Here is a 16,121-nt window from a genome sequence, read left to right as displayed (position 1 = left end):
CTGCAGATGCATTCCTATCGGACATCTACATTTATGGTAGGTACAAAACTGTACTATGTCCTTCAAGGATGCATCTGCAGTCCTTACAAATGGGTAGAATACCATAGCAAAACTGGGGGAGGAGGAGAAATAAAATTATGGTGTAGTTAAGATCCCTTGCAAAACAGCAGTAGCAAAACCTGCTCAGGATCTGGAGTATAAAGGTAAATTATAATGCTTGGCAAATGTATGCACGGAGCTCCAAGTAGCAGCCTCTAAAATGTCTTTGGTAGCCACTCCTCGTAGAAAAGCTGTGGTAGTGGCTGTAGCCCTTGTAGAGTGAGGCCTGATGTTTTCTGGAGTTTTCTTTCCATGGTAGGAGTAACAAAATCTAATGCAATTTCCTATCCACTTCGAGATTGTCTGTTTTGAAATTGCTTTTCCTTCCATTCCTGTTGGATATGCTACCAGTAGCTGGTCAGTTTTCCTATTGCCCTTGGTCCTGTCCAGGTAGTAGCGTAATTGTCTATGCACATCCAAGGTATGCAACAGCCTTTCTTCCCTGTTCTGAGGGTTGGGGAAGAATGTAGGTAGGTGGATAGCCTGATTCAAAGATACTCTGGAGACCACCTTAGGCATAAAAGTAGGATTAGTTCTCATGGATACTCTATCTTGGTGGAAGATCAGGAAGGGCTGTACTGCCATTAGTGCCTGTAGCTCAGATACCCTTCTTGCTGAAGTGATTGCCAACAGGAAAGCAGTTTTCCATGATAAGTATTGTAATTCTGCTGTTGCTGCTGGTTCGAAAGGAGGAAGTGTCAATTTTTCTAGCACAAAGTTCAAGTCCCATGCTGGCAATGGTGGCTTCCTAGGCGGTTTTACATTTTAATTCCTCTCAGAAACTGCCTGAGCAGAGGATGTGAGAAGACTGGAGGATCCAAGTCGTATTCTGCTGAAATAGCTGATGCATGAATCTTGATGGAAGAATAGGACAGGCCTTTGTGGAAGAGCTCTGCCAAGTATTCCAGGATGTTGGCTATGTTTACCAGTGACACATTTCCTCCTTTTGTAGTACTCCAAATGAAATATCTTTTCCATTTTGCTGAATAATTTTTTCTTGTTGAGGGTCTGCGAGCCTCCAAGATAATGTCTTTTACCCTTTGGGATAAATTTGGGTTATTTGTTCTTATGCAATGTTCCAGGCAGTTAGCTGCAGTGTTTTCAGGTTTGGATGCAGGGTGTTGTAGTTGTTCTGTGTTAACAGCAAGGGAACAAGGGGTAGGTGCCATATTTGTTCCCGAGACATGCTCCTCAGTAATGGGTACCAATGTTGTCTTGGCCAGTCTGGAGCTATCAGGATGATCCTTGGACGGTCCTCCTTGATCTTCAATAGCACCTTGTGCATCAAAGGAAGTGGTGGGAATGCATATGCTGTCAGGTTTTTCCAACTGAAAGATAGGAGTCCACCTTCCAAGCAAGTGGGTGGTACGTCCTTGTGCAGAATTTCTTTAGTTGGTGATTGCGTGGGGATGCAAATAAGTCTATTTGAGGAGTCCCCATTTTCTTGTAATGGTTTTGAAGATGTCCGGATGCAGCATCCATTCGTGGGCATCCGTGGTAGTCCTGCTTAGTATGTCTGCTAGAATGTTTTCTTTTCCTGGTACAAAAATTGCTTGTAACTGAATGTTGTAACTCAGGGCCACATTCCAGAGATCCATTGCCATCCGGCATAGAGGGTACGAATGTGTGCCTCCCTGTTTGTTGATGTACCACATAACTGTGGTGTTGTCTGTCCTTATCAACAGTTGACCCTGTCGAAGAAATGGTCTGAATGTCTGAATTGCCATTTTTACTGCCAGCATTTCCTTTTGATTTATGTGTAGGTGCAGCTGGTCTTGAGTCCATAAGCCTTGTATGCACTTGTCTAGCATGTGTGCCCCCCAACCGAGGTCTGAGGCGTCCGTGGTAATGGTTTGGCTTGGTTGAGTGTTGTGGAAGGGCAAGCCTTTGTTTGATTGACAGGCCTGAGCCCACCATTGGAATTCTTGCTTCAGGCATGGAATTACTGGAATTTGGGTTTCTAGGCTGTGCTTGTGCTGAGACCATAAATTCCTTAGGTACCACTGTAACTTTCTCATATGTAGTCTGGCATGTGGAACCAATATTATGCAGGATGCCATGAAACCCAAGGCTTGCAGGACTTTTCTTGCTGTTAGATGGTTCTGCTTTGTTAATGCCAAGAAGTATAGAGGAAGTTGCTCCTGTTTTTCTACTGTTAGGAATGCCATTTGCTTCGATGTGTCCAGCTCTGCACCCAAGAAGGTTATCCTTTGGGATGGTATCAGCCTTGACTTGTTTATATTGACTGTGTATCCCAGGGCTTGTAGTAGGTAAATGACCCTTTTCAAGTCTTCTGCTAACTTGATTTTGTTGTCTGCTTGTATCAGGCAGTCGTTCAGGTAAGGGTAGATTTGGATTCCCTGGAGCCTGCAGTGAGCAATTACTGATGCCAGGCATTTCGTGAACACTCTGGGCGCAGTAGATAAGCCAAAGGGCAATGCTGAGAATTGATAATGCTCTGATCCTGCAAGAAATCTGAGGTATCTTCTGCAATTTGGTCGTATGGGGACGTGCAGGTATGCCTCCTTGAGATCTAGAGTTACCAGCCAAGACTCCTTGCCCAGCATGGGAAGAAGCTGCTGTAGGGTCAGCATTTTGAATTTTGGAACAATGAGGAATGTGTTTAAAGCGGACAGGTCGAGAATAGGTCTCCATTTGCTTTCTTTTCTTGGTACCAGGAAGAGTCTGGAGTAAAATCCCTGTCCTTGCTCCATAGATGGTACCTTTTCGACAGCTCTCATTTTTAATAATTGAGATATTTGTTTTAGAGCTTCTGCCTTTTGATTTGGAGGTAGGTTTGGCATTCCTCTCTTCCCTGGTAGAGTATGGAAGTGAAACCTGTAACCTTGGTCTATTGTCTGCAAAATCCACTTGTCTCTTGTGATGTAATGACAGTTTACTGAAAATAAAGCTAGCTTCCCGCCCAAGGGTGCTTTTAGTTGTTCCCTGGTAGGCGGTGCTAGAACCAAGTCACTGTGATTGTCTTGTAGTAGTGGTGGTGGCTGTGTCCGTGGCTGCACCTCGCTGGTTGTTACCCTGCCACTGGCGTCCCCTGTAGGCACCTCTGGATTGACTTTGGCCTCTTGAACGCCTATTCCTGCCTCTCTGGGCTCTGGAGGAGTCGGGAAAGGACCAATTCTTGGAGGGCCAATTCCTGCTAAACCTTGGAGGTTGGACCTGTAAGAAATCTTTCACTGTTTGGACAGATTTTGCCTTCTCTGCCATCTTCTTCAGCACCTGTTGTGCAGGAGAGCCAAACAAATTGATCTTGTCCATGGGAGCATCTAGTAATTTGGATTTCACATGGTCTGGTAAGGCCTGCTCTTTTAACCATGCATGCCTTCTGATAACTGTGCCAGTCATGGCTGATCTGAAGGAAGCTTCCAGTGCATCATAGCCGCATTTTAAGGAATGGTTACTGACCTGCCGAATGCTATGTACCATTTCCTGAACAGATTTTTTGTCTAATGGTTCATCTGTGGACAGTTTTTTGGTTAACTGGTCTAGCATAAATTCTTGATACTGGATCATGTGGAATTGACAGTTCAATGCTCTAGCTGAAAGAGTTGCAGAAGTGTAAACTTTTTTACCCCATCTCTCTAAGGACCTGGATTCCCTTTCAGAGGGGAGGGGTTTTTTTGGCAGAGGTAGCTGCTACAGCCTTAGGACCCTGGGAGATAGTCTCGGGATCTGCAAAAGGAGCTTTATACAAATGGTGATGAGTATCCGGAACCCTGTAGTACCTATCGGGCTTAGCAGGGGCCGGTGGAAGTGAATCAGGAGCAGTACAAGCATCATTAAATGCATCGTCTACAACAGAGAGAACTGGAGGAATGGCTAAAGGCCTATGTTGTGGTAAATGCAGAAAGGTTCTAAGCCTCTTCCTAGAGTCTGAGAAATCCTGGCCCTGCCACTGAAATTGTTCCCTCATAGCATGCAAGGTTTCCCCAAAGGAAAATTCCTCAGGCGGAGAGGCAGAAGGGATGGACTCTTCAGCATCAGAGTCTTCATAAGGGGAGAAAGAAGCCTCTGGAGGGTTAGTATTATCTGAATCATCAGAGGAATCATCTGTAGAAACTGGTTCAGGGGGCTCTGCTCTAGGCCTCTTCTCTGGAGGTGGGTGAGAGGCCCTGTCTGTGTGAGATTGGGATCCCCGGATTAAAGAAATGAGATCCTCTGCTAGACTAAGCATTTGTGAATTAGAGCTAGGCCTGTGAGAGGGGGTCTTAGCAGGCACAGATTTAGTAGTTTTAGCTGCGTTAGCCCTGGCAAAAGCCTTAATGGACATGGCTGCAGGTGGCCTAGCAGCTCCACGTGCAGGGGTGGAGATATCCAAGGGGATAGTGTCAGATAATTCCTGAGAAACTGCCTGAGCATAAGGTAAATCAGAAGCCGATTCCACGAGGTTGGAAGAGGCCTCGGTAGGAGGTAAGTTTTCGGCTGAAGGAAGAACCGCTTGCTCGGTTTCATCTGAAACCGAGACACTCGCGGTTGGCCTAACCGCGGTTTCGGCCGAAACCGCAGACCACGAGTGTCGGTCCTTTTCCTTGCGCTTTTTTGATATTTGCGTAGTCGGAGGATCCGACGGCATAATGTAAGCAAAATCGGAGCCGAAAAACTCCTCAGCAAATTCCGACCGACATCTAAGCCTCCGTCGGTTAAAAGAAGCACAGGCTAGACAAGCTGCTACGTCGTGGTCTGGGCCTAAACAAGGTAAGCAGTAAGAGTGGAAATCTTTATGAGGTATTTGTTTCCCACAAGTTAAACAGTTATTCACTTTTTCTGACATCGGCTGAGGCAAGAAAGAGTCCCCAACGGGGTACTTAGCTTTTTAGAAGTCTTCGGTAGTAGTAGAAGAATTCGGTAGTAGTAATCTCTGGTTCTGACCAACCGGCACTTGCGAACAGCTTCTGCTTCGGGCGCCACGCGGCAAGAAAGACTGAGGAAAATGGCGTTGGCTGATGCCTTTATACCCGAATAACTGCAGCTATGACGTCGGGTGAAGTGCGACACCAGCCGAGGCCAGACCCAGACTTTGGAATCCGGCCGACCGAAGGGCTGCCTGACGACAGGACAACCCATTTGTAAGGACTGCAGATGCATCCTTGAAGGACATCCAATATTATGCAGGATGCCATGAAACCCAAGGCTTGCAGGACTCTTCTTGCTGTTAGCTGGTTCTTCTTTGTTAATGCCAAGAAGTAGAGAGGTAGTTGCTCCTGTTTTTCTACTGTTAGGAATGCCGTTTGTTTTGATGTGTCCAGTTCTGCACCCAAAAAGGTTATCCTTTGGGATGGTATCAGCCTTGACTTTTTTATATTGACTGTGTATCCCAGAGCTTGCAGTAGATAAATGACCCTTTTCAAGTCTTCTGCTAGCTTGTTTTTGTTGTCCGCTTGCAACAGGCAGTCGTCCAGGTAAGGGTAGATTTGGATTCCCTGAAGCCTGCAATGAGCAATTACTGATGCCAGGCATTTCGTGAACACTCTGGGCGCAGTAGATAAGCCAAAGGGCAATGCTGAGAATTGATAATGCTCTGATCCTGCAAGAAATCGGAGGTATCTTCTGCAATTTGGTCGTATGGGGACGTGCAGGTATGCCTCCTTGAGATCTAGAGTTACCAGCCAAGACTCCTTGCCCAACATGGGAAGAAGTTGCTGTAGGGTCAGCATTTTGAATTTTGGAACAATGAGGTATGTGTTTAAAGCGGACAGATCGAGAATAGGTCTCCATTGGTTTTCTTTTCTTGGTACTAGGAAGAGCCTGGAGTAAAATCCTTGTCCTTGCTCCATAGATGGTACCTTTTCTACAGCTCTCATCCTTAGAAAGTGAGTTATTTGTTTTAGAGCTTCTGCCTTTTGATTTGGAGGAAGGTTTGGCATTCCTCTCTTCTTTGTGGTAGAGTATGGAAGTGAAACCTGTAACCTTGGTCTATTGTCTGCAAAATCCACTTGTCTCCTGTGATGTAATGCCAGTTTACTGAAAATAAGGCTAGTTTCCCGCCTAAGGGTGCTTCTAGTTGTTCCCTGGTAGGCGGTGCCAGAGCCAAGTCACTGTGATTGTCCTGTAGTAGTGGTGGCGGCTGTATCTGTGGCTGTACCTCGCTGGTTGTTAGCCTGCCACTGGCGTCCCCTGTAGGCACCTCTGGATTGACCTCTGCCTCTTGAGTGCCTATTCCTGCCTCTCTGAGCTCTGGAGGTGTCTGGAAAGGACCAATTCTTGGAGGGCCAATTCCTGCTAAACCTTGGAGGTTGGACCTGTAAGAAATCTTTGACTGTCTGGACCGATTTTGCCTTCTCTTCCATCTTCTTCAACACCTGTTGTGCAGGAGAGCCAAACAAATTGATCTTGTCCATGGGAGCATCTAGTAGCTTTGATTTGACATGGTCTGGTAAGGCCTGCTCTTTTAACCATGCATGTCTTCTGATCACTGTGCCAGTCATGGCTGATCTGAAGGAAGCCTCCAGTGCATCATAGCCGCATTTTAAGGAATGATTACTGACCTGCTGAATGTTATGTACCATTTCCTGAACAGATTTTTTGTCTAATGGTTCATCTGAGGACAGCTGTTTAGTTAATTGGTCTAACATAAATTCTTGATACTGGATCATGTGGAATTGACAGTTCAAGGCCCTAGCTGAAAGAGTAGCAGAAGTGTAAACTTTTTTACCCCATCTCTCTAAGGCCCTGGATTCCCTTTCAGAGGGGAGGGAGTTTTTGGCAGAGGTAGTTGCTACCGCCTTAGGTCCCTGGGAGATAGTTTCGGGATCTGCAAAAGGAGCCTTATACAAATGATAATGTGTGTCCGGGACCCTGTAGTACCTATCGGGCTTAGCAGGGGCCGGAGGAAGTGAATCAGGAGCAGTACAAGCATCATTAAATGCATCATCCACAACAGTCAGAACTGGAGGGATGGCTAAAGGCCTATGCCGTGGTAAATGCAGAAAGGTTCTAAGCCTTTTTCTAGAGTCTGAAAAATCCTGGCCCTGCCACTGAAATTGTTCCCTCATAGCATGCAAGGTTTCCCCAAAGGAAAATTCCTCAGGCGGAGAGGCAGAAGGAATGGACTCTTCAGCATCAGAGTCTTCATAAGGGGAGAAAGGACCCTCTGGAGGGTTTGAATTATCTGAATCATCAGAGGAGTCATCTGTAGAAACTGGCTCAGGGGGCTCTGCTCTAGGCCTCTTCTCTGGAGGTGGGTGAGAAGCCCTGTCTGGGTGAGGTTGGGATCCCCGGATCATAGAAATGAGATCCTCTGCTAGACTAAGTATTTGTGAACTAGAGCTAGGCCTGTGAGAGGGGGTCTTAGCAGGCACAGTTTTGGTAGATTTAGCTGCTTTAGCCCTGGCAAAGGCCTTAATCGACATGGTTGCAGGTGGCCTAGCAGCTCCACGTGCAGGGGTTGAAATATCCAAGGGGATAGTATCAGATAAATCCTGGTAACCTGCAACAGCAGGTGGGATTTCAGTAGCCGATTCCACCAGGTTGGATGAGGCCTCGGTAGGAGGTAAGCTTTCGGCTGAAGGAAGAACCGCGAGCTCGGTTTCAGCCAAAACCGAGACACTCGCGGACGACTTAACCGCGGTTTCGGCCGAAACCGTGGACCGCGAGTGTCGGTCCTTTTCCTTGCGCTTTTTAGATATTTGCGTAGTCGGAGGATCCGACGGCATAATGTAAGCAAAAGCGGAGCCGAAAAACTCCTCAGCAAATTCCGACCGACGTCTAAGCGTCCGTCGGTTAAAAGAAGCACAGGCTAGACAAGCTGCTACGTCATGGTCTGGGCCTAAACAAGGTAAGCAGTAAGAGTGGAAATCTTTATGAGGTATTTGTTTCCCACAAGTTAAACAGTTATTCACTTTTTCTGACATCGGCTGAGGCAAGAAAGAGTCCCCAACGGGGTACTTAGCTTTTTAGAAGTCTTCGGTAGTAGTAATCTCTGGTTCTGACCGACCGGCACTTGCGAACAGCTTCTGCTTCGGGCGCCACGCGGCAAGAAAGACTGAGGAAAATGGCGTCGGCTGATGCCTTTATACCCGAAGAACTGCAGCTGTGACGTCGGGTGAAGTGCGACCCCAGCCGAGGCCAGACCCAGACTTTGGAATCCGGCCGACCGAAGGGCTGCCTGACGACAGGACAACCCATTTGTAAGGACTGCAGATGCATCCTTGAAGGACATCCCTAGATACCACCTTTGGCATAAAAGTAGGGTTGGTCCTTAATGAAACCCTGTCTCTGTGAAAAATAATAAAGGGTGGTATTGCCATTAGGGCCTGTAGCTCCGAAACCCTTCTTGCTGAGGTAATTGCCAACAGGAAAGCTGTCTTCCATGAGAGAAATTGCAAGTCAACTGAAGCTGCTGGCTCAAATGGAGGTAGAGTCAGTTTTTCTAGTACAAAATTGAGGTCCCAGGCTGGCACTGGGGCCTTTCTTGGTGGCTTAATGTTCTTGATTCCCCTGAGGAATTGCCTTAATAAAGGGTGTGAAAAAACAGGAGGATCAGTGTTGTATCTAGCTGAAATAGCAGATGCATGTATCTTTATGGAAGAATATGAGAGGCCGTTCTTTAACATATCTGCCAAATATTCCAAGATGAGTGGGATGTTCAACAATGATGCATCATGTCCCTTGCTGGTATTCCAATTGCTGAATCTTTTCCACTTTGCTAAGTAAACCTTTCTGGTGGATGGTCTTCGAGCCTCTGTTAGTATCCGCTGAACTTCCTTGGAGAGAGATAGGCTGAAGTTATTTATGGGATCTCCCAGGCTGTTAGCTGCAGTGTCTGAAGATTTGGATGCACTGTTTCGAAATTGTGTTGAGTCAAAAGTAGAGGCCATTGGGGAAGGGCCCACCTCCTGGTGTGACATATGCTCCGTAGTAGTGGGCACCAGTGTTGTCTTGGCCAGTCCAGAGCTATTATGATTCCCTTGGGTCTCTGCTTTGATCTTTAGTAATACTGAGGTCATCAGTGGCAGAGGTGGGAATGCATAGATTGTTAGGGAGTTCCAGCTGAATGAGAGGGCATCTATTTTCCAAGCTTTTGGATGGTATGTCCTTGTGCAGAATTTTGGTAGAAGATGGTTGAGGTGAGAGGCAAATAGGTCCACTTCTGGCTTTCCCCATGTCGAAGTGAGTTGTCTGAAGGCCTTCGGATGTAACCTCCACTCGTGTGGATCTGTGAAATTCCTGCTTAGGCTGTCCGCCAACACATTGTCTTTTCCTGGAACAAACTGGGATTGTAACTGGATGTTTAGGCTCAGTGATTTCTCTCAAAGATGCATTGTCAGTCTGCAAAGGGGGTAAGAGTGGGTGCCCCCTTGCTTGTTTATGTACCACATCACAGTGGTGTTGTCTGTCCGTATCAGTAAATGGCCTTGCTGGAGTTGGTGTTGAAAGGCCTCGATGGCATGCATTACTGCCAGCATTTCCTTTTGGTTTATATGCAGATGTGTTTCCTTTGGAGACCATTGTCCTTGTATACACCTGCCTTCCATGTGCGCCCCCCATCCAAGGTCTGAGGCGTCTGTGGTCATGGTCTGTGTTATCTGTGGTTTTTTGAATGACATACCCGTGTTTGCCTGGCTCATCGAGGCCCACCATAGGAATTCCTTTTGTAGGCATGGAATGAGCGGTACGATTGTCTCCAAGTTGTTGCTGTGTTGAGACCAAATGCTTTTTAGGTACCACTGAAGCTTTCTCATGTGTAGTCTTGCTAATGGAACCAGGAGAATGCAGGATGCCATGTAACCCAGGGCCTGTAGGAATCTCCTTGCAGTCATCTGGGTGAGTTTTGCTAAACCTTTGAAGTAATGAGTTAACTTCTCTTGCTTGTCTTCTGTCAGGTAAGCCATCTGAGAGGCTGTGTCTAGTTTGGCTCCTAAGAAGATTATTTGCTGGGATGGCTGCAGTCTTGACTTTTGGAAGTTGACTGTGTATCCCAGAGCTTGAAGTAATCGTATGACATAATCCAGGTTTTTTGTCAACATCAATTTGTCATCCGCTTGTATGAGGCAGTCGTCCAGGTACGGGTAAATTTGTATCCCCTGGAGCCTGCAATGAGCAATTACTGAAGCCAGGCATTTTGTGAATACTCTGGGCGCAGTAGATAAGCCAAATGGCAATGCTGAGAATTGATAATGCTCTGGCCCTGCAAGAAATCTGAGGTATCTTCTGCAGCTGTGTCTGATAGGGACATGCAGGTATGCCTCCTTGAGGTCCAGAGTAATCAGCCAAGACCCCTTGCCCAGCATGGGAAGGAGTTGCTGTAGAGTCAGCATTTTGAACTTTGGTACTATGAGAAAGGTGTTTAATGCGGACAAGTCCAGTATTGGTCTCCATTGAGATTCTTTTCTTGGAACAAGGAACAGTCTTGAGTAAAACCCCTGGTCTTGTTCTTGTTGTGGAACTCTTTCTATTGCTTTCATCCGAGTCAGCAGAGTGATTTGCTTGATAGCCTCTGCCCTCTGGTTTTGTGGTAGGTTTGGCATGCCTTGTTTTCTTGGTAAGGTATGAAAATGAAACCTGTACCCTCGGTCTATAATGTCCAAAATCCATTTGTCCTTTGTCAGTCTGTGCCAATTTTATGCAAACAGAGATAATTTCCCACCCAAGGGACCTTCTATTTGTTCCCTGGTAGGCGGTAGTAGAGGAAAGTCATTGAGATTGTGGTTGTGGGACAGGTGAAACCCCTGCGTCACTTCTTTGGTTTCCTGGCTGCCATTGTCGTCCCCTGTAAGGGCCTCTGTATTGGCCTCTTCCTCGGCCACGTCTGTTCTTACCCCTTTGAAACTTTTCTGGATTAAGAAAGGACTAGTTTTTAGAAGGCCAATTCCTACTGAATCTGGGGGGTTGAACCTGGAGGTAATCTTTCACAGTCTGAACTGATTTTGCTTTTTCTTCGATGGTCTTTAACACATCCTTAGCATTCGCACCAAAAAGCTTGTTCTTTTCCAAAGGTGCATCCAGAAGTTTTGCTTTTACATGATCTGGTAGAGGTTGATCTTTTAACCAAGCATGTCTACGAATGACTGCCCCTGTCATAGCTGCCCTACATGAAGCTTCCAGTGCATCATATCCACACTGCAGGAAGTGATTGCTTACTTGCCGAGTGTTATGTACAGCTTCCTGCAAAGTCTTCCTGTCTAAAGGATCAGGAGTGGCTAATGTTTTTTGTAAATCTTCTAACAGGTAATCCTGATATTGTAACATATGAAAAAGGCAATTTAAAGCTCTCATAGATAAGGTAGTGGATGTGTAAACCTTTTTGCCCCATCTCTCTAATGACCTAGCTTCCCTGTTGGAGGGCAATGGATTTTTAGAGGTGGAGGCTGAAACTCCTTTAGGCCCCTGTGAAATAGTTTCCAATCAGCAGTATGGGCCCTGAATAAATGGGAATGAGTTTCTGGGACCCTGTAATACCTGTCTGGCTTGGCTGGAGAAGGAGGAAGAAAATCAGGGGTAGCACTAGAGTCAGAATATAAATCATCCGGAACATCAAGTACAGGAGGAATAGCTAAGGGCCTGTGTTGGGGCTTCTTAAGGAAAGTCCTAAGGCGTTTCCTAGAATCAGAATATTCCTGACCTTGCCACTTGAAATGTTCCCTCATGGTGTGCAGAACTTCCCCAAAAGAAATATCCTCAGGAGGGGAGGCCGAGGGGATGGAATCTTCTGCATCCGAGTCCTCATAGGTCTGGAAGAGCTCTTCCTGGCTATCAGAGTGGACAGAGCCCTCAGAATCTTCATCTGAAGGAATAGGGTCAGAGGGTTCAACCCGGGGCCTTTTATCAGAAGGAGGCTAGGATCCTCTCTCAGGATGGGCCTGTGAACCTCTAATCATGGAAATTAAATCAGCAGCCATGGACATAATTTGTGTCTCTGGAGTAGGCTGAGGTAAGGATTTAGAAGTAATATGCTTTGTTTTGCTGGCTGCCTTGGCCCTAGTGTAGGCCTTAATAGACATGGCCATAGGAGGCCTGGCAGCTCCACGTGCAGGAGTGACCTTGTCTACAGCAATGGTCTCGGGCATTTCCTCGGTTTCGGTATCCGGAGGAAAATCAATAACTGGCGTCGGAGTGATGTCCGGAATCAGAGTCGTCGGTAATGCGGTGTCTTCGGTTCGGAGCGGTGGAGAGACAGTCTCAGAGGGAACCGGAGCACTCGCGCTAGGTTTTGCCGTGTAGTCGGTGGTAGACGCGGGCCGAGGATGTCGGTCCCGGTCTTTTCGCTTTTTGGGAGTTTGCGATGTCGGAAGATCCGACGGCATGGTGTAAGCAAATTTATCGGCGAAAAAAATCTTCAGCAAACTCCGCCCGGCGCCTGAGAGTGCGCTTGTTGAAGCGAGCACAGGCTACACAGGCCGATACGTCGTGGTCTGGGCCCAGGCAAGGAAGACAGTAAGAGTGGAAATCCTTATGAGGTATTTGTTTACCACAAGAAAGACAATTGTTAACTTTTTCAGTAATTTCTGACATCGGCTGAGGCAAGAAAAGGTCCCCAACGGGGTACTTAGCTTTTTTGATGACTTCAGTATCGAAGAATACAGGAGCTGACCGACCGGCACTTGCGAACTGCTTCTGCTTCGGGCACCGCGCGGCAAGAAAGACTGAAGAAAATGGTGTCAGCTGATGCTTATGTACTCCAGCCGCTCTGACGTCGGAGAGAAATGCGACATCAGCCGACGTCGGACCCAGACTTTGGAATCCGGCCGACCGAGGGCTGCCTGAGGCAGGACAACCCACATATTATGACTGCAGTTGCATTCTTGAAGGACATCAAAGATATGTTTAAATCCTGTAGTTCCTTGCCTTTCTCCTGCAAAGATTTAAACAAATCTGCATCTGCAACCCTAAACACAGCACTGTGGTCTAAAAAAACATCTATTAATTTTGCTTTGATATCATTTGGAAGTGTCCGACGCCTCAACCATGAATGTTTCCTAAGAACAGAGCCAGATGCAGCTGCTCTGGAAGATGCTTCTTCTCCATCATAATGGAGTGGCAAGCTACCTGAAAAGAAGCTCCCAACAGAGACATCAGCTAAGTTTTAATATCAGTCTCAGGGAGGTGCAAAACTGCTTGACAGGGTCGAGAAAGAAGAGCCAAAGCAAATTGGTCATATGGGTTTGGCACGGAAAGTCAAGATGGCAGAAGTATAAACTTTTTCCCTGATCTTTCTGCAGTTTTGCTAGCCTTATCAGAAAGGTGAAGCTTTGTGAATGGCAACAGTCTGGAAGTTTTGTCAGAAGCAATGGAAACCACTACAGGATCTGCTGAAGGAAATCTGTAAAGAAATTTGCAATCTCATGGCACTTTATACAACCGGATCAGGCATTTTAGGGGCAGAGGCCTGAGAATCTTGGGCCTCAGATGCTGAAGAAAAAGCATCCAAAAAGGCCGGTAAGACTGGAGGTACAGCAGAAGGGGAAGGGGAATACATGTGTAAAAGATCTTAACATCTTTTCGGCATATCAGAAACCTAAGAACTGTCCCAATTAAAGAAATTCCTCATTTTAGCTAAGGTTCCCCAAATGTGATTTCTTTCACTGGTGAATCTGCCCCATTAGACTCTTCCGCAGGGGAACAATATTCAAGTGGGAATGGAATTTGAATGGAATAGGCCAAAGATTCATCCTGAGAAGAACCCTCATCCTCAAATGATTCCAGCATCCTAACTGGGGGGAAAAGATAAACAGGATCAGCTGAAGGAGGCTTAAGAGCCATGACTGTATTAAGCAAGCCTTGAGAAAAAGTTTCCCAATCGGATTGTGGAGTCTTAGGTGCAGAAATGCACTTGGTTTTCTGCTTCTTTTTCATAGGATCATAGAAGGTTACTAGGCTACTGGCCCTGAGGCCCTTATAAAAGACTAGCCAAGAGTTTGGATCTTGTTTAGACAAATCAGCACCCAATGCCCCTGTCCAGCAGGGACATGGGTGGAATCCCAGGGGTATATTTTCTGTTTCCCATACAGTTATTCAGGTTTTCCTTAAAAAGGGGTAAAGAGGTACTCTGCTTGATGTGGAGAGGGAGTCCATTCTATAGCTGAAGGAGTCTCAGGGACACAAATCTGTCTTGCCAAGAAGTCTTGTTGATGTCACAGACCAGGTTCAGGCTGTGCATGCGGGTTACTCGAGTGCAACTCGACTTGCGGATATGCAGGAGTCCCCTCAAGGTGGGGTCCATGATCACCTTGTATGCTAGACAGAGGTCACCTCTGAGGAGTCTGTATGAAACTGAGTAGAGGGATAGGTCTTTTAGCCTGTGTATGGTAGATGTTTGAGGCCCTGGATTCTCCTGGTGAGGAATCTCTGTGGTCTCTCCTGCTGCTGCATGTGCTTTGCGAGGTACATGTCGAAAGGTGCATTATACTCAATAATGGGCCTTATAAGGGAAGAATACAGGATGTTAAGACTTATGAAGTGGGCCATGTAGAAGGCTTTCCGTACCACAGAAGCAACATGGTGGGCAAAAGTCAGGCTGCTATCAACCTAGATGCCCAAATCCCTCACGACTGAGTGCTTAGGATGTTATTAATGTGATAATTTGTGGGAATGTCACTCTCCCCAAAGGGGATGATGATGCATTTTTTGGTATTCAGCTTGAGGCCATGTTTCTGGCACCAGTCATTTGACTTGGTGACACCCTCTTGGGTTTGCTACCCATCTGGTAACATATGGATTGATGTCTAGCTGAGAGAGTTTATCTATTATACCAGAGTGGGGAATAGTGTCAAAAGGCTTTGGTCAGGTCAAGGTAGGTGGTGTGCACCGTCTTCCCTCGTCCACGGCTTTGGTGACCGTCTCAAAGTAGTCGACCAAATTTAGCAAACATGACCTCCCCTTGATGAAGCCAAACTGTGTGGGATCAAGTGTTTGGAGGTTGCCAATGTCCTTGCTAATGAGGTCCATGATAAGTCGTTCCATGACCTTGCAGAGCAGGCTAATTAGGCTGATGGGTCTATAATGATGTTTTTTTTTAACCAGATATCAGCCTGATGGAAAGTGGAGGGACCCGATGTAGGCCTGCACTCAATAATATTAGATGTTATACCCTCCCTGACTAGTATCTAAGGGATACCCCTTCCAAAATAATGAGCCTTGGTTCCCCCTGACCATCCAATGCAGACATCTGCATGGCCTCCAAACATGTGCCTAAGACATATTCCTTGACAGCATCTGATGTGGTACCACTGAAGAACTCAAGCCGACCTCCAGGTCTTCATCAACCTCAAGAGAGACATCAGAGGTAGAAGACTCAGCTTACGATTCAGGGCCTTCTTGGCCTTCCTCTTCAAAACAGGCTTGACAGAAATCCCAGACATACCTTCCATAATGTCCCTAACAGCTTCAGTCGCTGATTTTCTAAGTAAATCTTAAGGAATGAAAGGTGGCTACATAGGGTGTTAGGAAAGAAAGCCTGGAAAATAGAGCAAGATGTATTGTCGTGCATATGCCCCAAACAAAAGAGACACAGATCATGGCTATCCTTGTGTAGAATCTGTCTCCCACATTTGCACTTGCCTTTCCTGGATGACATGAAACCCTCACAACAGAAAGCAGTAGCAAGAGAAAAAAAAAAGAAAAAACCCAATGGGGCACTTACCTGAAAAGTTGACCAGCAGCAAATGACTTGAATGAACAGATCTGACAATAGAAGATGGCATTCGGACTGTGGCAGAGAAGTTCTGAGGATTGTATGTGTGGACATCGCTTTTACGGTCAACATTCTCCTAAGCCATTTGTGCAATGTCTCACCCACTAGCAGTACTTTAAAGCTCTTGAATACTGGCCAGACGTCGGGGCACCAAGGCAGAAGATCTCCCTCATGTAAAGAATACTGCAACATTAAAATAAAAGGCCATGATAAAAAATCTGATGAAATAATCAAATCAAATTATGCTAGTGGTGGCCCTGAATCACTCAAGTCCTATATGATGTAACCCAAATTATCATTGAGTATGTACTTGGCTTCGCTGTTTTTTTTGGTTTTTTTTTAAACTATGTACAGTAAACTTCTTCCCAATCTTCAC

General features: G+C 46.2%; 1 protein-coding gene across 1 annotated transcript in view; it reads right to left on the bottom strand.

Annotated features, from left to right (window-relative positions):
- The window catches only part of TOMM22 (translocase of outer mitochondrial membrane 22), a 578,823-nt gene that overhangs the window by 409,586 nt on the left and 153,116 nt on the right, over positions 1 to 16,121 (bottom strand). The window lies entirely within an intron of this gene.

The sequence above is a fragment of the Protopterus annectens genome, chromosome 1.part0 (assembly GCF_019279795.1).
Source record: "Protopterus annectens isolate FY-2018-M chromosome 1.part0, PAN1.0, whole genome shotgun sequence".
NCBI lineage: Eukaryota > Metazoa > Chordata > Ceratodontiformes > Protopteridae > Protopterus > Protopterus annectens.
This window is presented reverse-complemented; position numbering and strand designations above follow the sequence as displayed.